Source organism: Enhydra lutris, unplaced genomic scaffold (genome assembly GCF_002288905.1).
Source record: "Enhydra lutris kenyoni isolate GAN:26980312 unplaced genomic scaffold, ASM228890v2 scaffoldscaffold12, whole genome shotgun sequence".
Classification (NCBI taxonomy): domain Eukaryota; kingdom Metazoa; phylum Chordata; class Mammalia; order Carnivora; family Mustelidae; genus Enhydra; species Enhydra lutris.
In genome coordinates, this window is record NW_019154096.1 from 63225693 (window position 1) to 63246910 (window position 21218).

The following is a 21218-nucleotide window of genomic DNA, read 5'->3' on the forward strand; positions in this document are numbered from 1 at the left end:
GCTTTCTCCTCCTCTGGAATTCCGCTGCTCTCCTTGCTATTGAAACTGCACTCCTTGGTAGGTGAACTTGGTCCTGGCTGGGTTTCTTGTTGTTCTTCTTGGGGAGGGGCCTGTTGTAGTGATTCTCAAGTGTCTTTGCCCCGGGCGGAGTTGTACCGCCCTTACTCAGTGCCGGGCTGAGTAATCCGCTCTGGTTTGCTTTCGGGAGCTTTTGTTCCCTGAGCGCTTTCCGTAGAGTTCCGGAGGGCGGGAATGAAGATGGCGACCTCCCGGTCTCCAGCCCTGAGGAGCCGAGAGCCCGGGGCCCCACTCCTCAGTGCGCCCTCAGAGAACGGCGCCCAATTACTCCCGTCACCGTGGCCTCTGGCCGCGCTCCGAGCTGACCGAGCCTGCGACTGGTTCAAGGTAACCCCGAGCTTAGAACTCACTCCTCGGCTCTGTCTCTGTAGCCGGCTTCCCCATTCTAATACCTGTTAGCTCTGCGACACTCAGACACCCCCGATCCTTCTGTGACCCTGCGGGACCTGAGGCCGCGCTGACCCCGCCTGGGCTTCACCCCGGTTAAGCCTCTGGAGCGATGTCCCTCAGCGGAACAGACTTTTAAAAGTCCTGATTTTGTGCTCCGTTGCTCCGCTGCTTGCCAGGAGCCGGCCCCTCCCCCCGCGGTCTATCTTCCTGTCGCTTTGGATTCACTTCTCCGCCAGTCCTACCTTTCAGAAAGTGTTTGATTTTCTGTTTCTAAAGTTGCTGTTCTTCTTCTCTTCGATCTCCCGTTGGATTTGTAGGTGTTTGCAATCTTTAGATAAGCTATCTAGCTGATCTCCTGCTACCTGAAGTAGTCTCAGCCTGCTACTTCTCCGCCATCTTGACTCCTCCCCCCCCCATTGTGTATTCTTGACACCCTTGTCAAAGATCGGTTGACCATATGTGTGTGGATCTATTCTAGGCTTTCTGTTCTATTCCGTTGGTCAATATGTCTATCTTTTTGTCAGTATCATACTGTTTTGTTTACTGTAGCTTTTTATATAGATATTTAGAAACCCAGAAATGTGATGTCTCCACTTTAATTCTTTCTCAAGATTGATTTGGTATTTGTGGCCCTTTACAGTTCCACATGAATTGTAGGACTCTTTTACTCTATTTCTGTAAAAAGTGCCATTAGGATTTTTCTTGGGTGAACCCAGGCAATTTTACTACTTCATCCCTGAACCTCAGTTTCTTCATTGGTAAGCTGAGGATAATAATAGCATCTATTTCATAATTATTAAGATTAAATACATTGATGCAAGGGAAACACATTAGTACGTACCTAGCATATACTAGGTGCTCAACAAATTTAGTTATTTATGTATGCTGATATCTTCAAACAGGGATGGAATGCTTAACACAGCAAATAGTAGGTATTAGCCACTCACATGTTCTCTGGCTTCTGACACATGAGCTTCCCTGACCCCGGTACGTCCAAGCACATGGGCATGGTTTTCCTTAATCACTGCAGGGGATTGATTTGAGACAAGTGTCAGATGGCTTCCATCTTTATAACTGAATAATAAAAGCAATTTTGGCTGTTTTGAAGGATAAGACAGTAGAGTTTAATCTTCAAACTTGATTGACTTGAAAGCACTCCTGTTGATAAAAAAGATTTTGTGTGAGGTTGTGGAGAAAAAGACAAGGCCAGTGTCCCCGTCATACTGCCAGCTCGTGGCCTGGTCATAGTCCAGCTGCAGATTCCGCGGCAGGGTGCTGGCCGCCCACTGCCTTGTAGAGAGCCATGTTGGGCCTTCCAATCAGGTTAATGACGGGGCCCCATTTTTAAAACTACTCATAAGTTTGGGAAATGTCAGTTTCTGTTGCTCATTTTCAAACCCAGGTGTATCTCACTGGCCAAACTGTGTTCCTGTTCCCTTCCTTCCTTCCAAAACTTCTGTCATGCCTGCCTCACACTCAGTCTCTCCTTGCAAGGCCTTTCACATCGCCTGGTCTCTGTGCACCCATGTGTGTGGCCTTTCTTTTCCAGCACCATCTCTACGTCTGTGTCAGGCTCCTCTTCTCCTGGTTCTCCTGCTGCCTCTGCTCTTTCCTTTTCTTTTTATTCCTCTTCAGAGCCAGCTTTTCAGTGCCTGGCTACTCTGCCTTTTCCTTGGACTTCGTTTTCTTCTTTGCCAGGGACTTGGAGTTGTGTCCTATTGGGAAGGATTCTGGAGCCTCAACTTTGACTGGCTTCTTACTTCTTTTCCTCTCTACTGACTTAGAGAGCTCAAGGTACCCTAGGGAGTTGTTTCCCCTCTGGTGACACCTTTTTCTTCTTCATTTTCACAGTGTATTCCGTGGGGCTCCCCTGCTTCCATTTCTGCCCTGAGGCCGCCTGCTCCTCACCATCGTTCCCCACCAAGCACCCTACAGAGCGTCCCCAGACTCACAGAACCAAGGGTCCCTGGCTGAGAAGGCTGCAGCCTCCTGGGCCTTTTTCTCCTTCTTGCCAACTCTGATCACCCTCTCTCCCTGTCTGGGGTCCAGGAAGGTCTTTACTCTCAAGCCAGGGCACATTGTCAGAGGCCATAAGGACCTCATCTTCTGTTTCTCCTCCCCACCTTGGAACTCAAAATGAACCAAGAAGCTGCTTCCTGAGGCTGGGCAACTTCTCTCTCTGTCTAGCACATACCGTGGTATCAGGTTCTAAGTACTGCTCACAGAGGGTGCTGTGGCCCTTCTTTTTCTTCACTAGACGCATTTCAGATACCTGCCCTAGGACCACACTCTTTGAGGGGGATGTGGCTCTTGTGGGACAGACCTCAGTGAAATAATTGTCACTGTTTAAAACTGAGTATTGAGTCTCTGGTTCTTTGATCACCTTCTTCTTTTTCTCTGGGAGCCCAAGGCCCAGGTCTCCTTTGTGGAGTTTGGTAATCATTCCTATAGGCCAGTCTTTCCCACCTCCATGTGAAAGCCATCATTAGGATTTTAATAGGAATTGCATTAGATCTGTAGATGACTTAGGGTAGTAGAGACATTTAAAATATATTAATTTAAGGCAAGAAACAACAAATGTTGGAGAGGTTGTAGAGAAAGGAGAACCCTCTTACAGTTGGTGGGAATGCAAGTTGGTGCAGCTACTTTGGAAAACAGTGTGGAGGTTCCTCAAAAAATGAAAAATAGAGCTTCCCTATGACCCAACAATTGCACTACTGGGTATTTACCCCAAAGGTACAGATGTAGTGAAAAGAAGGGCCACATGTACCCCAGTGTTTATAGCAGCAATGTCCACAATAGCCAAACTGTGGAAGGAGCTGAGATGCCCTTCACCAGATCAGTGGATAAAGAAGATGTGGTCCATATACACAATGGAATATTACTCAGCCATCAGAAAGGATGAATACCCACCATTTGCATCAACATGGGTAGAACTGGAGGAGATTATGCTAAGTGAAATAAGTCAAGCAGAGAAAGACAACTATCATATTGTTTCACTTATTTGTGGAACATAAGGAATAGCATGGAGGACATTAGGAGAAGAAAGGGAAAAATGAAGGGGTCAGATCAGAGGGGGAGATGAATCATGAGAGACTATGGACCCTGGGAAACAAACTGAGGGTTTTAGCGGGGTTGGGGGTGTGGGGATGGGTTAGCCCAGTGATGGGTATTAAGGAGGGCACATATTGCATGGAGCACTGGGTGTTATATGCAAACAATGAATCATGGAACACTACATCAAAAACTAAGGATGTACTAACATACATAAAAAATAAAAAAAAAAAAAACCCCAAAATACAAAAAAATACAAAAAAAATACATTAAAAATTTTTAAAAATAACAATATAGCAGATCAAACAAAATAAACTATATTAATTCTTGGGGTGCTTGGGTGGCTCAGTTAATTGTTCAGCTCTTGATTTTAGCTCAGGTCATAATCTCAGTGTCGTTGAGACTGAACTCCATTCGGTCTCTGTGCTGTGTTTGGAATCTACTTAAGATTCTCTCTTTCCTTCTCCCTCTGTCCCTCCCTGCTCCCCGACTCAACATGTGTGCAGGTGTCCTCTCTCTCACTCTCTCAAAAGAAAAAAACACTATTTGTTTTCAATCTATGAACATGGGATGCCTCTCCATTTGTGTCTTCTTTAATTTCTTTCATCAATGTTTTGTAATTTTCAGGATTTTGCAGGATTTTATTATTTTACTTATTTATTTATTTATTTTATTATTTTGGGTGCTATTATAAATGGAGTTCTTTTCCTAACTTCCTGTTTAGGTAGTTTATTAGTGGATAGAAACACAACTGATTCCTGTATGTTGGTTTTATATCCTGCACCTTTACTAAATTTATTTAATTGTTCCAGAAGGTTTTTTTACATGGAGCTTTTAGAATTTTCTATTTATAACATCATGTTGTCTGTACACAGAGACAATTTTACTTCTTCCTTTGCAGTTTGGATTGCTTTTATTTCTTTTTCTTAACCTAACTACTCTGACTAGGACTTCCAGTTCTATGTTGAATGAAAGTGGTGAGAGTAGACACCCTTGCCTTTTTTCTGATCTTAGAGGAAAAGCCTGTGAGCTGTTCAGCTTTGAATTCTTGATTAACATTGTCAAGGCCTCTTAGGATGATCCCTTCCTCTGTTTTTTCTGACAGTTCTTCCCCTTTCACTCTTTGTCCAGACATGTCAAAGTACCCCACTCTGTGGTGTCGTGCGTCATGTTTTAGGCTTTAATTATGGTACATATTCTATTTCTTTGTTTTGCAATGGTTATCCTTTCTTCTTTTCCATTTGATAAACTACTCATCATGTAAACCCCAGGTCACACACCACCTTTGTAAAACCATTCTTGACCTGATCAAACTGGCTAGTTCCTTCCTTTCTTCTACTGTACTAATACAAACCTCAATTTTATAGTCCAAGTTTATACTTATTACTGTTATTTGTCTTAATGCCTGCCTCACTGAGGAGTTCACACCAGGAATCTGCTTTATTAATAATATAATACCTGGCATGTAGTGCTGTTAAAAAATGCTAAACAAATGCAGCAATGAATGGACAAATTGGTGAATGGTGCAGAATTCCATGCCTATAGTTTTATTCAGATTCGCTATCTTTTTTGAGCATGAGATTCTCAGTAAAACTTTGTGGCTTTATTAATCAAAATTTTTTTTTTCTAAAAAAAAACTAGTAGCAGTCCTTATTTTATGTCATCATGACATATTCTAGTTTATAATTAATTCAAATATTTCTGGTCTTCTATGTTAAGCTATTTTAAGAATTTTCCATCTTTCTATTCTCTCTTAAAGCAAATTCTAGATTATGGTTTTTAAAAGTCATTTACAAAAAAAGAGAGAGAAAATGAAAGAAGTTATAAATATTGCTTCTAAAATTCTTTTCATTCCTGATCAATATTTTAACATACTTTTTAAAGAGTATTAATAGTCACATTTTTCAAAAACTCCATGATTTAATTACTATTTGAAAACAAAAATTTTGGGGGGGGGGTAGCTATTTATCTTTTCCCCAGAAATCTAGAACTTTTACACCAAAAATTTACTTGTAAATTGAATAGTAAGAATTTTTTTTTTTTTTTTTTTGGTTGGGGACTAGTAGCATCTTGTTTTCCAAAATAATGTCTTAAGGAAAATAGAGCTTTCTTAAAGAGATATTGCATGAGTTTACAGTAGTGTTGAGCATAGTTGTATGTGGGAACCTTTAAAGTAGATATTTACTTCAGTTTCTATGATCTTAGGTCTTCCAACTTCTACAATTCTATATCCTCTTTGCTATTTTACAAATAAACATAATGTGATTAGCCATCGTTGTAGTTAAGTAGCAAAATATACTAGAATCCTTACTCTTTTTTTTTTTTTCAATCTAGTATAATTCTTTTTTACCTGTCGTGGATAAATTAGGGATTAGTATCTGCAGTTATATCTGTGGCCTTCAACTCAGTTATAGTTACCAAAAAAAAAAAAAGAGAGAGAGATGTTCCATAAATCAAATGGAACTGAATGGTTAATCAATGTGATAAATGTGGGGTTTTAGAAGGATGCCTGCATATGATTTTTACATGTGTTAAATTTCTGTGAACATGACTGCTGACCTATTATCATCAGATTGTGTATTTTTCTTAAAGTGAGACTTAACTTGTATATTACTGTCTTCATTTTCTTCCCAACTCCTGCTTGTGATCAATAGCATGATCTTGTTTTATTAACATTGGCTCTAGTCCCTGGAACCACGTGTCTACAATTTGCTCAGGAATAGGGAGATCTTGACCTTTTCAAGAAAGTATAAACTCTAATTTAAGTCTATGTACTTTTTTATTGGTAGCTTAGAGTTAAACCTACTTCTTTTGTTTCTTTTAACACAACTAATTTGATTTCTTTCCTATTATTCTATTTCTAGTGTTGGTATTCTGCAAGCAACTAATTTTCATGTTTTTACAACTTGGTTCTTTAGGAACAAACAAAACAGAGTTTTTATGGAAGTTTGAAGTATGCTTTTAATTTAAATTGCCTTGGCTTTCTCTTATCCCTAAAAGAAAGCAAACAAATTTTTGCATTGCTTGTTGCTTTTCCTGAGAAGGGAGAGGATTCCCATTTGATAAGGTGCTAATATTGTAATTAGTGAAACCTAAAATTAAAATTTTTGATATTGATCAAATGCTTTCTTTAAATAAATTTTCCAAGTTTTCTTCCACTAACAGAATCGTTGCTTGGAGGGAGACTTGAAGAGGACAGTCCTTATATTAATGTTTAATATATAATGATATAATTATGTTATAATAATATAATATTGTTTATATAATATAATATTATATATATAATATAGTGTTTAATATCTTCTGGCCTGTTCGGTAGACATCATCTTTTATCACTTAATTGATTGGTTTTGAAAGTCTTATTTCTTGTGATCCATGTGAAATAGTGCATTTATATTGTTATGGATTGGGTTTTTAGTTACCATTTCTTATTTTACCCATTCACAAGAATCTGATGTGCTGGATCTGCAGAGATTATGAATGGTAACATTTTCTGGATTACTTATCCCTTGGTACAGGGGCCAAAGTGCGATTGCACCCTGTGGCACACTGTTCAGCAATCCACCCAAGCCACTTGACTCAATTGAGTCAGACATGGGGATTCCTGCTTTTTTCCCTTGGGAAACTTCTCCACGGTCCAGTTCTCCTTTTTAAAGATTTTTTTAATTTTTTTTATTTTTCTTAATCTCATGCCTAAAATGTCCCCATTATTTAAACTATCCTTCAAAGTATTCATTAACAATTGCCAAAAAGTCCTAAAAATATAACCTGAAGGTTTTTGTTGCATTATTGGAAAACTTTTCCCCAGTAGATACTGGAGATTATGGTACTGATTAAAGATGATCATCATTTATACAGGAAAAATTCTCCCTCCCACTTCTCTTGCCCATCTCAGTTCCCCACTCCACTCTTCCCCAAATCCCTAACCTCGGTAACTGCTGTTATTAATTCTTTGTATATCTTTTCAGCTTTTCTTTATGTATATACAAGCAAATACAAAATGTACATTCTTCTCCCTTCCCCCTTTAAATAACAAGATGGCATGCCATACAAAAGACAACATAAGCTGTACGTACTATTCTGAACCTTGCTTTCTTCACTGTTCAATTGATCTTGGAAAGCAGTATGTAAAAGTCACGCATTCTTTTTTTTATATGTATATACCTGAAGAGTGTTCCATTGTATGAATGTTCCAGATTTATTCAACCAATCCTGTTGGTAAATGGTTTTTGATATTGCATGTAGTGCTGCACTGAATGACATTGAACTTTTGTCATTTTTCATGCAAAGAAAAAAATAGAACTTCTTCTAAGAGTGTGTGCGTTTGTAATATTGATAACCCTTCCACACTCGTCCTCAATGGGGCATATCCCAGTTGACACTTGCCATGGCCATGCACGAGAGGACAGTTACTCACAAAATGAATTTTCACTTACAACATGAAGTATCAGACTTCTGGATATTGGTCAAATGGATAGGAATAAAGGGGTAGCTTAATGTAGTTTTCATTAAACTTTTCTCATGAGTGGGATGGAATGTTTTTAGGAACTGTTTTTTATTTTAAAAGATTTTATTTATTTATTTGACATAGGGAGACACAGCGAGAGAGGGACATAAGCAGGGGGAGTGGGAGTAGGAGAAGCAGGCTTCCTGCCAAGCAGGCAGCCTGAAGCGGGCTCGATCCCGGGCTCGATCCCAGGATCCTGGGATCATGACCGGAGGTGAAGGCAGCCACTTAATGACTGAGCCACCCAGGTGCCCCTTTCAGGAACTGTTTTTATCCTTTGTGAGTTTTTTGGGGGTTAGGGGACTGGTGATTATTGCTCTTTTTCATATTAATGTCTAAGAATCCTTTGTACAACCATGCCTCATTTGATGGTGCTTCACAGATAACTGTGTTTTTTACAAATTGAAAGTTTGTGGCAACTCTGTTGAGCAACTCTGTTGACGCCATTTTTCTAACAGAATTTGCTCGCTTTTTGGCTCTATGTCACATTTTGGTAATTCTCAATACTAACTGAATATTTCAACCCTTTCACTATTATTATTTTTTATGATGATCTATGATCAATGATTATGACTTGTTGAAAGCGCAGACGATGGTTAGCGTTTTTTAGCAATATTTTTAAATTAAGGTATGTACATTTTTTTCTAGACACAATGCTACTGCCCACTTACTAGACTACAGTACAATATAAACATAACTTTTATATACACTGGAAAACCAAAAAATTAATTTGAATCACTTTATATTGCAATGTTGGCTTTATTGTGGTGGTCTGGAACCAAACCCACAATGTCTACAAGGTGTTGACTGCTATGTCGTGAAGCTTAACCCTTGTTCAAAATATAATTTGCTTTTTTTTTTTTCAGTTTGTAGTTTGTCTTTAAACTTTGTTAAATTGAACACTAAATTTATTCTATCCCTGTTCTATATTTTGCCATTCAAAAATACTTAACTTTTATATGGTCAAAATCATCTATCTTTTTTTTTTTTTAAGATTTTATTTATCTATCTGACAGAGATACAAGTAGGCAGAGAGGCAGGCGGTGGGTGGGGGGGGGGGGGGGCAAGCTCCCCGCCGATCCCAGGACCCTAGGACCATGACCTGAGCCGAAGGTAGAGGCCCTAACCCACTGAGCCACCCAGGCACCCCCAAATCATCTATCTTTTATGGTTCTGTTTTTAGAATCATAGTTAGAAAGGCCTTTTCACCTCAGGATTATAAGTCAATTAAGGTAAAATTATTCCTGGTTGTTTTATCTTTTATGTTTTTACCTTAAATGGGAGCCTTTCTTCCATTACATCTTCTAACTGGTTGTCATTTGTATATATAAATTGTTTTCTGTATTTTAATATTTCAGCTTGCTCTCTTGTTATATTCACTTGTAGTTTGCAATTTCAGTTGTGTCTCTTGAGTTTCTGAGACGTATAATTACATCATTTCTAAGTAGTGGTGGTTTTTGCTTTAATTCTAACTGTCTAATTATGTTTGCTAGTATTTTCAGTAAAATGTAAGTAATAATAGTATTAGTGCTCACTTTGTTTTTTCCTGTTTTGGAAAAACAGCTTTATTGAGGTATACTTGACATGTATATGACATATATTTTACATATGTGACTGTATATATATACTGTGCTTATTCTTTGTTCTTTTGCTCCTTACTTCTTGCCTTCTTTAGAATAAATCACAGTTTCTAATATTACATTCTATCTCCTACATTAAATTTTTAAGAATACCTCTGTGGTATTTTTTAGTGGTTCCCATAAGAGAGTACAGTACATATCTTTAAGTTACTACACTCTGCTTTCAAACAATCTCATTTTACTTCATGGACAATGTTAAGACCTTCCATAGTAGAAATCCTTCCCACCCTTTATGCCCTTTTTGTTTTACATTTTGCTTCTATATATGCCATGAGCCTTATGACATATACTTAGAAAAAGTCTTTTATATCCACTCAGATATTTACTTGTTGGAGCTCTTTTCTTCCTTCATGCAATTCACAACTTCCATTTGGTGTCTTATCTCTTCAGTCAAAGAATTCATTTTAGCATATCCAGTTGAACAGTTCTGCTGGTGATGAATTCTTTCTGCTTTTATCTATCTGGAGGGAGAAAGGCCTTTATTTCACCATCAGCTTTAAATAATATTTTCACTGGACATTGACTCTTGGTTTGACAGGTTTATTTTCCTACCTTTCTACACTTTAAAGATACAATTTTATTATCCTCTGGCCTCCATTGGTACTGGTGAGAAGTCTTCTATAATTTATGCCATTTTTGCTCTCTATCTGTGATGAATGTTCCCTTATCCTCTGGCTGCTTTTAAGATTTGCTATGTATCTTTGTGCTTCAGCAGACAGTTTAATTATGTTGTACCTAGGTGTGGTTTCTTTGCAGCAGGTGTGAACTTGACGGTGATTCATTGAGCTTGCTGGACCTATGGGGCGATCTCTTTCATCAGTTTTATAAAGTTTTCAGTCATTATTTATTTAAATATTTCTTCTTCCCCATTCTCTCTATTTTCCTTTTTTGACTCCCAGTTACAAATATGTTAGGTCATTTAATATCATTCCACAGTTCTTGTATGCCTTGCTTTGCTTTTTTCACTTTTTTTGTGTCTTTGTGTTTTGGTTTGGATACTTTTCATTGATCTCCTTTTAGGTTTATGGGTCCTTTTCTTTGCTGTTTCCAGTATGCTCTTAAGTGATTTTAATCTCATTTTATTTACATTTTGATACCACATTTTCTGTGATATCATTTCTCTATATTTGGTTTATTTTATAGTCTCTCTTTCTCTACTGAAATTCCCCATTTCTGCAATGTGTGTTGTCCATCTTTTCTACCGTATCCCTTAGTATTTTTATTATAGTTATTTTAAAGTCCCTGTGTGATAATTCAAACACAAGGATCATCTCTGAGTGTGTGACCATGGGTCACATTTTCTTGCTTTTTCATGTGTCTTGTAATTTTTGATTGTGTGCTGGATATTTTACATAAAAGAGGAATAGAGAGCAAAGTAAGGAAGATTTTATCAAAAAATAGAACACACAAAACAAACACAAACACTCCCTTTTCTTTCAGGCTTCTATGGGGGAGTGGCTGAGTCAGTCTGACCTATAATTGGGCTGTGTGTGGGCTCCTTTTTTTGTAGCTTCAGTTTAGTTCACATTTTGAGGCTGTAGTTAGGTTTTCCTTTCAGCAGGGCCTGAGCTTTGAGCTCTGGTGAGTTTCCAGAGATTTCATTCTGCTTTTCAGCCAAGCCACCATCCTTTTGATTTGTGGGATCTCTTTCTCTGCTTTACATCCCCATTGCTAACTTTTTGAGTCTCTGGGGAGTTGTCTTTACTCTCCAGTCCTGATCTTGGCTTTCTATACCTTTGGAGATTTCTCTCTGCTCCACCAAAGCTGAGCCTTAGGAAATTAGTGAGATTACACTCTTTGAAGACCCAGAATCCCTCAAAGCATTTTCTCTCAGCTCTCCTGTTCCCCTCTCTCACTCCAACCTTTGGTGGCTGAAATGGTGGAATGCCTCAGATAGGTTTCTATCAGCCATCTTGCCCCATCCCTAGCCTACAATAGTCAAGTATGTTAGTGAACCTTAGTTGTTAGTAAACCTTATACCTCACTCTGTGGCTCAGGTTTGTTCAAATCCTAATGTATTATGCCAGCGCTGATGCAGACCCTAAAGGTTTGTTAGAAGTTTGGCCGGTTTCTTTTTACCTATATCTGCGGAAGCTTATTCTACTCCTCCAGGAATGAGAATAGCCATGGGCCTCTTCTTTAAGATTGTGTTTTTTTTTATTTATTTGACAGAGAGAGAGAGAGAGATCACAAGTAGGCAGAGAGAGAGGCAGAGAGAGAGGAAGGGAAGCAGGCTCCCCGCTGAGCAGAGAGCCCGATGTGGGGCTCGATCCCAGGACTCTGGGATCATGACCTGAGCCGAAGGCAGAGGCTTTAACCCACTGAGCCACCCAGGTGCCCTGGGCCTCTTCTTTATTATGTAATGCTCATGGATTTTCTGGGATGTTTCACTTGGGTGTCTTTGTGCCATCAGCTCTCTTTCAGGTTTTAAAAATGATGATTTTGTCGCTTCTCCAGCTTGCATTGTTTGTTAAGGTGAAGGCAATGGTCTCTTGTAACCTTCTATATTCTATAAGGAACCAAAGTCCTGTGTTATTCTTTATTTACCATGTCTCTTCTGCTTCTTTGGATAAACTATGTCTAGGAAAGTCTGCCAGTGGCCACTTAACACCTGTCCCCACATCCATTGTTTCAAACAAAGCACACGGATTTTATGCTTCAGAATGAGTCTCCCACCTTGAAGAGGTATATTTTGGCTGGTGCCTGTTGAGCTCAGCTATCGCTGAGACCTCTTAACCTTCATGTGTTTTCTCACCCTCTACCAAGTAGCTCTGCATGATCTCATCTGCTTTTGACAGCTCCCCACATATTTTGGGATCCATGAATAATATCTGGTTTCTAGTTTTGCCAAGCATAGCATTCAGAATATATTTGGTCTTGTTTCTCACCTACCCACCCCACCCTAGAGGGGAAAGAGAGGGAAAATGGTGATTTAGAGGGAACCTGTTAACTTCTGCAGCAGTGTTTTTTTTTTTTTTTTTTTTTTTTAAGATTTTATTTATTTTATTTGACAGACAGAGATTACAAGTAGGCAGAGAGGCAGGCAGAGAGAGAGAGGAGGAAGCAGGCTCCCTGCCGAGCAGAGAGTCCGATGCGGGGCTCGATCCCAGGACTCTGGGATCATGACCTGAGCCGAAGGCAGAGGCTTTAACCCACTGAGCCACCCAGGTGCCCCTGCAGCAGTGTTTTTATTGCAAGTCCCATGTAATTATTGTAACAAAGTATATTTATTTTTCTTATGCAGATGTAGAGACAGAGACTTGGAAATGTTAAACACCCTCTCTTCAGCCACACAAATAATAAATAGCAAAACTGGGACTTAAATCATAGTTAGTTCAACTCGTACTGTTAAATAATGTGCTGATAATGAAGCACATTATCTTTGAAGCTTCTATCTTGTATTACTGCCTGAATTCCTTTTAGAGCTTGGGATAACAGAGACAGGTATTTTCTCTTCTAGAGACAGAGCAGAAGAGTGAATTGGAACCTAAATGCTCAGAAAACATTAAGGCTCAAAGCAGAGGAACTTAAATTCAGATATAAGTAAAAAAGAGTCAAAAGAAAAAAAAGCCAAAAATAAGAGGCAAAATTGAGTCTCTAGAGCCAGAAGGAACTGGATTGGAATGGCAATCAGGTCTTTATATCAGGAGTTCGGGTGATGACTGGGAGCAGAACTGACAGGGCCATATTGGGCCATAGGTTTGTGAGGTCATATTAAAGAGCTGAGGCAACAAACCCAGAGTTTGATACACTGGAGAAAGCGACTTGCTGGCATTCTCAATAATAATTATTATTATCAAAGCAGTGATTTTTCTTTAATTTCTAGTACACGTTCAACACTGTACTAGCTATTTCATAAACTTTATCTTAATTAGACCTGAGGTACACAGGGATTCAAAAACTTGCTTAGTAATCACAACTAGAAAAGGACAAAGCTGCAGTTTGAATCCAGGTTTATCAGATAGATGCCCAAATTGGAGGTCTCTCTGATTTAACATATTGTTTCTTCAAAGGACCAGAAAATAAGAGTAATAGAAACTAGCCCCAAAACTCAGATAAAAATTAATGTGTGTAAAGAATATTAAATATTCAGAGCAGAAATAAGGAATAAAAGAGGAAAAAAAAAAAGGATCTCCACAGCTTTACATATCATGAATAAGGTTGGGTACACATTGGTTCATTTAGATTTTGGAAGAGTCTACTAATGTCCACCTCCGAGTGCAGTTGGGGGCTACCATTCCTAAAAATAACAGAGAAAATTATGGCGTGGGCCCTTCAGATGATTAACATTTGGAAAATTAGACAGATAGGGAAAGGTCCTGGGATCATTTTCCGTGATGGAAAGTTGTGGAGTTTTTAAGTGTCTTCAAATGTGTGAAGAACTACTCTGCCAAGTGTGGTCAGGAGGTGTTATTGGTCTGTACTGTATGTGTAACTATAATGCCATACATTTGAGCTTAATGTAGGGAAATAGTTCCTGCCAATAGCCAGTGACTGTTGGTAAACCTCATTTGTGAAAATTGAGGCACCTCCTTCCATAGGTTTTTATAAGATACGTTCAGTGTAGGATGATGTAAGGGAACAAGGCCGACTGGAGGACCTCTCAGGGTCCCTTCTAGCCCTAAGATTCTATTATGATTGCATATTTATAGAGCACCAAAATTGGCTGTGTTCTTTTCAGAGAATAGAATTGCACTCAGTCCCTGTCCAGGGCCATCACACTCAAAATTAGATCAGCAATACCTTGGTTGCCAAATCAAGTCAAAGTCTAGCAGGCACATGTCTAACTACCTGAGAATGTGTGTTCTCTTCAAGAACATTAGAGAATGACCTAAGAGCATGGTAGAAGATCTGTAGTTAGTACAAGTACTCCAGTGAGATTTGTATTAGGATCCTCTAGGTGTTTTTGTTAAATAATAATGATAAATCATTTCTTACTATCTATTAAGCAATCTAATTTAGAATTAGTGTCCTCAGAACTTCTAATTTGAAATGAAATGAAGGAAAAAAACAATTGGACTTTATTGCCAAACCATTTTAAATGGTGGATAATATTCTGTTATTATTAACCTGATAACTTTGAACTTCACTGACCATGGATGATTTTTTTTTTTAAGATTTTATTTATTCATTTCAGAAAGAGAGAGAGAGGGCGCATGAACTGGGGATGGAAGGAAAGAGGGAGAAGGATAAGCAGACTCCCCACTGAGAAGGGAGCCAGATATGGGGGCTCAATCCCAGAACCCCCAGATCATGACCTGAGCCAAAGGCAGATGCTTAACTGCCAAACTGACTGAACCACCCAGGTGCCCCAACCATGGATGATTTAGACTGAGTCCATTCTAATAACTGAACTACAAAAAGAAAACTATGTTGCTAATTTGAAACTAGCAAATAAGGGATGCCTGGGTGGCTCAGTTGGTTAAGTGTCTGTCTTCCGCTCAGGTCATGATCCCGGGGTCCTGAGGTTGAGCCCCTCATTGGGCTCGCTACTCAGTGGGGAGCCTGCTTCTCCCTCTCCCTCTGCTGCTCCCCCTTCTTGTGCTTTCTCTCACAGTCTCTTCTGTTCTCTCTGTCAAAAATAAATAAATAAATAAAATCTTAACAACAACAACCAAAAAAACCCTAGCAAATAAAGTTATGTATTTTTACTGAAAAAAATGGGAAACCCCATCATAAATGGTAAAAATTAACAGTTTCATTTTCTGATTTTGACCATTTTGAGGAAAGGTCTCATATTTTTGATTAACAATAATGATTATCTAATCAAGGATTTGTTTCTCAGACATTAACTAATTGTAGAAAAATAGCTTATCAAAAGCCTCTACCTTCTTCCCCCACTAATCTTTTCACACTTTTTAATCATTTTAAACTTTTTATTTGGAAATAATCCCAAACTTTCAGAAAAGTTTGAAGAATAGTACAAAGAACATACATACATACATTCTTTCTTTTTTAAGATTTTATTTATTTGAGTAGGATACAGAGAGTGACAGTGATCACAAGCAGGGGGGAAGGGTAGAGGGAGAAGCAGACTCCCTGCTGAGCCAGGAGCCCGATGCAGGACTCGGTCCCAGAACCCTGGGATCATGACCTGAACCGAAGGCAGACGCTTCAACGACTAAGCCACCCAGGCATGCCATACATAGATTCTTTGACTAGATTTACTTGTTAGCATTTTGTTCCATTTGCTTTGTCATCTGTGCATGCTTTCTCTACTGATGTTTTACTCTCTACATATATGCCTGTTTTCTGAACCATTTGAAAATAAGTTGCGTTCATCATGCATCTGTTGATGTTTTTTAAATAATGTAATTTTATACCTTTCTTCAAGGTAAAAATGTTTTTTCTCAGATAGCTCTATTATTTACTGAAATGTAGAGGCAACTTGAACTATTATATTTCACTGTGTTTTTGTCTTGTTATCTATTTTAACTACCATTCATGAGGTCCTTTTCATGCCTTGTGTCTGGAGTATATTATTTTTTCAGATAGTCCCTTAATAAAATCTGAAGATCTGACACCCAGTACCTGTTGCCACAAATTATAATGTTACAGCTTCTTCAGGTGACATATTACAGAATTTTTGTGTACGAATTTCTTGTGACATAATTTTTGTTAAAGAAAACTCATTTTTAAATGTAAATATTTGTGTTTGAATACTCATACTAATTAGATCTCTCTATTCAGCAAAATTACATGGTGTTTGACCTTTAAGTTTGTATATTTACTATTTCAGCTTGATGTGGATTCACAGGGCTGAATTTTCATGTTCAAGTCTAAGTTGGGATGTCACTGAAGGAGTAGCTGCGTAAGTCCAGAATGAAGATGGAGCCTATAAAAAAGAGAATGAGATTCAAATCAGACAAAAATAATAGGAGAGAGTTAAACATACTGATGGACAGATTGAAATTATTTTCAAGTCGTAAAAATTTTATTACTGTGTTTTTACTGATTAATTTAGCAATATCTTTACTGTCTGAGGTTAAAACCAACTTTGAATAGATGAACACTGAATATTTTTCAAAATGGCCTGAGGTATGGAAGGGGTGTAACTATGGTGAAGTCATTTCTCTAAAGTTTTCAGTGGCTGTGGAAGACACAGAGCCAGAATCAAGTTAGGCTCAGGGGGAGTGATGGTCTTACTACTCCAATTGAGCATTTTGTGGGCAGAGGTACCACCTGTATTCCTGGAAGGACCAGAGTTCAGAGAACAAATTAAAAATGCAGCACAATGTTGCCTTCTTCATGTAGCCACTGAATTTTGACCCGGAATTTTATCAGAAAGCCTCATTGTCCTCTGATAACATGTAACTCCTGTCTGTTAGTGATTTTTTTTCCTTGTGTGCCTATTAGTATTATGTAGACTGCGTGTTTGCTTTATGTTAGACCACTGCCAGAAAAACTAGACAGAACTCATTTCGAGAATATTTTTCTTTCCATAGCACCCACACGCAGGATGTGCGATCTATAGTAATTCTTACTCATTTGAAATACAGCAATTTGTTCCTGTCAGGAGAGGATAGGTTTGTTGTTTTAAATCGCCAGGTTTTGTTTTTGTTGGCGTGTTCCCCAATACAAATTGAATGGCTGACAAAAATCTATTTGTATGACAGTTCAATCTAGATAAGTGCCCTCTGTTGCCTAACGGTACAATTTGGGGTCTCAGAGATAAAAGCAAACTGAATGCCAGGCTTGTAGCAGAGCTTCTTCGTGCAGATAACAGAAGTAATCCATATTCCTGAGCTACACAAATCAGACAAACAAAGAAGAAATATGCATGCACATCATCTCGTTTGAAATGGTGGTCTTTTAGCATCTACATAATAAAAAAAAAAAGGGAATATCTGACTTAGGAGAACAAAAAAAATAGCTCATATGAGACATGCCTCTATTTGAAATTAAAGGGAAATGTGGTATTGACTTATAAAGTTGGAGAGAGGTCTGTTGCTTAGCATTTTCCCGTAGTACCCAGGTTTCCCCCACTATCAGAAAGCGGAGTGTTCCTATGAAACCATCCGTAAGCCGAAATGCCATAAAGCAAAGAAACAATGATCATTGTTATATGGAAAGATTTTTTTTTTTTTAAACATCCCCAGACCCAAAGAACAACCTGTCTTAAGCTTTTCTGATACCTTAGGGAAGAGCTCGCTAATGGATACACAAAATAAATGGAGATAAAGCACAGATGCTCACAGCCCCAGTTCAGAACTCTGGCAGCCTGATGCTGAGATGCTGTGTGCTGTTCCTGCGGAAGGAGCTGAGTGGGGCCCCTTTCACCACTCAGGGTGGGAGCTCCCTCCCCAATAGCTCACTGAAAAACAAATGTGGAATGTTATTTTCACTTTTCACCTTTTTTTGTAAAAGCAAAAATCCTCTTCAGATTTCCCATTAGCAAAAACAGGTACTGATGTAGGCCCTTAAGTGGAGGGCATAATGTGTATCTTCCAAAAACAGGGTATACCTGTATCGGCTTTTGTCAAATGTATTTGCTTTCTATTTTAACTATTTCTATTTTCCTATTCTGAAATAAGTTGTATCTTTACCCAGTGATTCCTTTGGGGCTTTGATATTCTGAGATTGGTTTGAAGGGGTCTCCTTTACTTCCTAAGATGAACTGAGAATTTATACCTTTTGGCTAACCTCTGCCTTAAAACATGTCAGGCTTACTATACAGGTATCTCTCAAATATAATTCATATATAAAAAGAGGGATGAAATATGTGGTAACAACAGTTATAGGAAAAGAATTGGGACTAGTTCATAAGGTAACAGACATCCTGGAAATATGGCTAAGAGGCCCAGTTGTAGATATTCTGAAAAAAGAAAAAATCCATAGTTCTTGGTGATGTATTAGATTTGGAAATAATTTTTAGATTTTTATCTGGGGAGACTGTGCATGGTAAAACAATACATCCAACTAGGGAAAACAGAAGGAAGAGCCGTATAAATAGAGAAAGAAAATGCCCCACTATGTCTGTGTTAAGTTTGAGATGCCTTCAGCTTTTCTAAGGCACCCAGTAGGAATTAGATTTGTAAGAATAATATGCAAAAAAACATGTCTTTGCCAACTTCTAGTTGGTAGTTAGAACAGTGAGTAAAAATAAGATCATTCAAATGAGTGAGAAGAGGTCTAGGATGAAGACCCAGTCAGACTGAGAGAGAAGTTACAATGAAGGAGACTGAGAAGGAGAGACCAGAGGATGGGAGGAATTCCTAAGGAGGATGGTACAGTAACTGCTAAGGAGAAAGTGGGCAATGATGTCAAATGCTATCAAGAGGTCAAATGAGAAGAGGACTGAAAGGTGGCCATTGGAGCCAAAGTTGGTACAATCTGAGCAACAAAATTAATGATATAGTATTAGACTATAAGTCAAAGTGTAAAATAAATATCCTTGAGTCCATACTGATACCAATAAATGATTGGATAATGATTGAGTAGACTTCTTTTGAGTAGAAGAATGCCAAATGACTTATGAAGATACTCCTCCCTGGAAGAGATAGAGCATAACTAGCCACTTCTTAAATGTGGGCTGCACATAGTAAGTACAATACAGAAGGGGGAAAAGAGTAGCTTTTCAGTGGAGAAACATGACGAACACTACTTCAAGCTACGTACCAAGGTCAACATCAATAGTGATAGGTCATGTTGATAGTATGTACCCTGGACATGATCTGATGAAAATGGCATTTTACTTCTTTGGTCTTCCTCCAAAAAACATATTACTGCAGTCTAGTCAGTAGAAGAACATCAGACAGATCCCAGTTGAAGGACATTCTACAAAAACACCTGACCAGTCTTCTTCAAAACTTTCAAAATCATCAAAAATAAGGAAGTCTGAGAAATTGTCACAGCCAAGAGGAGCCTAAGAACAGATGACTAGTAAATATAACATGGAATCCTGGATGGCATCTGGAACAACAAAAAAGAGCATTAAGTATTAAGCAAACCTGGAAAAAGTATGTACTTTAGTTAATAATAATGTGTAATAATGGACTGTTGATTCATTAACTGTGACAAATGTACCATACTAATGTAAAGTGTTAATAGGGGAACCTAAGTGTGGGTTACATGGGGACTCTACTATCTTTGTAACTTTTTAGTAAATGTTTAGCTATTCTAAAACTTCCAAAAGTTTACTTAGAAAACATGGCCAATGATTTTGTTAGCTAGGGAGATACTGGTGATCCTAAGGAGTCCTGTGGCATGACAGGAAAGCATCAAGTTTGTTTTAAGTTGAGAAGTGGCGGGGGCATGAGTAAGTGAGGTTAATGTTCCTGGGATACCCATTCAAGAACCTTGGCCAGGAAAAGAAGGATAAAGAGGGGTTGGGGATTGGCTGGGCAGTATAGCATGGGCTGAAGTAACATTTTGAAGTATATGAAGCTGGTATAGTTGAGAATGTTTATGTCCTTCAAGGAGAGAACCAGTAGAAAGTGATACACTGATGATATAAAAGAAACAACATTTAACTGATGAAGCAAAGCCCCTGAGTAGGCAGGATTTTATTCTCTTCAGCCGAAGGTAGAGAGTCTTATAGGAAGAACATATTTGTGAACCAGGTATGAATATTCATAGTTATTAAATGTTATAGTTTGGGGTCACCCGGATGGGGAAGTAATCTTCAGAATGTTTCCATAGAGCATTCGGGCTCAAAGAACTTAGTTTTACTGCCTAAGCATCACAGTTTTATTGGCTATATTCATAAAGTATTAAAAGGCATCTCTGAACTATGAGAACCATAACCTCACTATAACACAGCACATACTACAATAAAGAATCTGTCACAATGTGCGTTCAAAAGCAAGTATTAGGGGGAAAAATACTGTAAACATTGTTTGCCCATGAGATGGCTGGTTCCAATCTGAAACTATAGAGTAAGTATATAGGGAGTCACCAGATCCCATGGAGGATGGAAGAACTGCAAGAAGGCAGTTCTTAACCCATCTTAATAACCAGTGCTGCTTCTCTCCCGCCATGTGGGTAGATTATTGGTGCTTTATGGCAGAGCCTTTGAAGATTAATCTTGAAACATATCTAAGTTACACCCATAAGTGTGGTTGTGACTCACCCTCAGATCAGATGTTTTATTCTATGATATAAAACGTTCTGCCTTAAGCATTCATCACCCTTGAACTTCCAATTTTATTATTGTCAAGATTCCAGATGTTGACAACAATGTATAAGTAAAGGCTTGTTTTTTGTTTGTTTATTTTGGAAGAGAGTGACAAGAAACAAAATCTGTAGACTAATCAAATTTATAGTTGGTGATAAATTCCTAGAATCAGGTGAATGGTGTAGCCAAGCCTGCCTTGGGGACGGAGCAGTAGGATGGCCCCAGCCTGCCATGGTGGTTTGGTAGAATGAAAGGTGGCGTGTTTAAGTAAATAGAGCACTGATGTTGGGAAACAGATTCCATCCTTCTTCTGCCTAGTCTTTCCCAAGTGTATGGCGTTGGGGAGATCACTCATCTGGCTTAGAACTCTTCATCTCTAAATATGAAAGGCTGGTCTAGACGTTGCCTTATGTCGGTTCTGTTCTTTTTGAAA

The 21218-nt window shown here is 38.5% G+C and overlaps 1 protein-coding gene and 1 pseudogene across 3 annotated transcripts in view; one reads left to right on the forward strand and one right to left on the reverse strand.

The window, feature by feature from the left end:
• LOC111144937 (vesicle transport through interaction with t-SNAREs 1A) overlaps positions 1-21218 on the forward strand; it is a 376195-nt gene that overhangs the window by 64057 nt on the left and 290920 nt on the right. The window lies entirely within an intron of this gene.
• Positions 1593-2911, reverse strand: LOC111144936 (annotated as a pseudogene).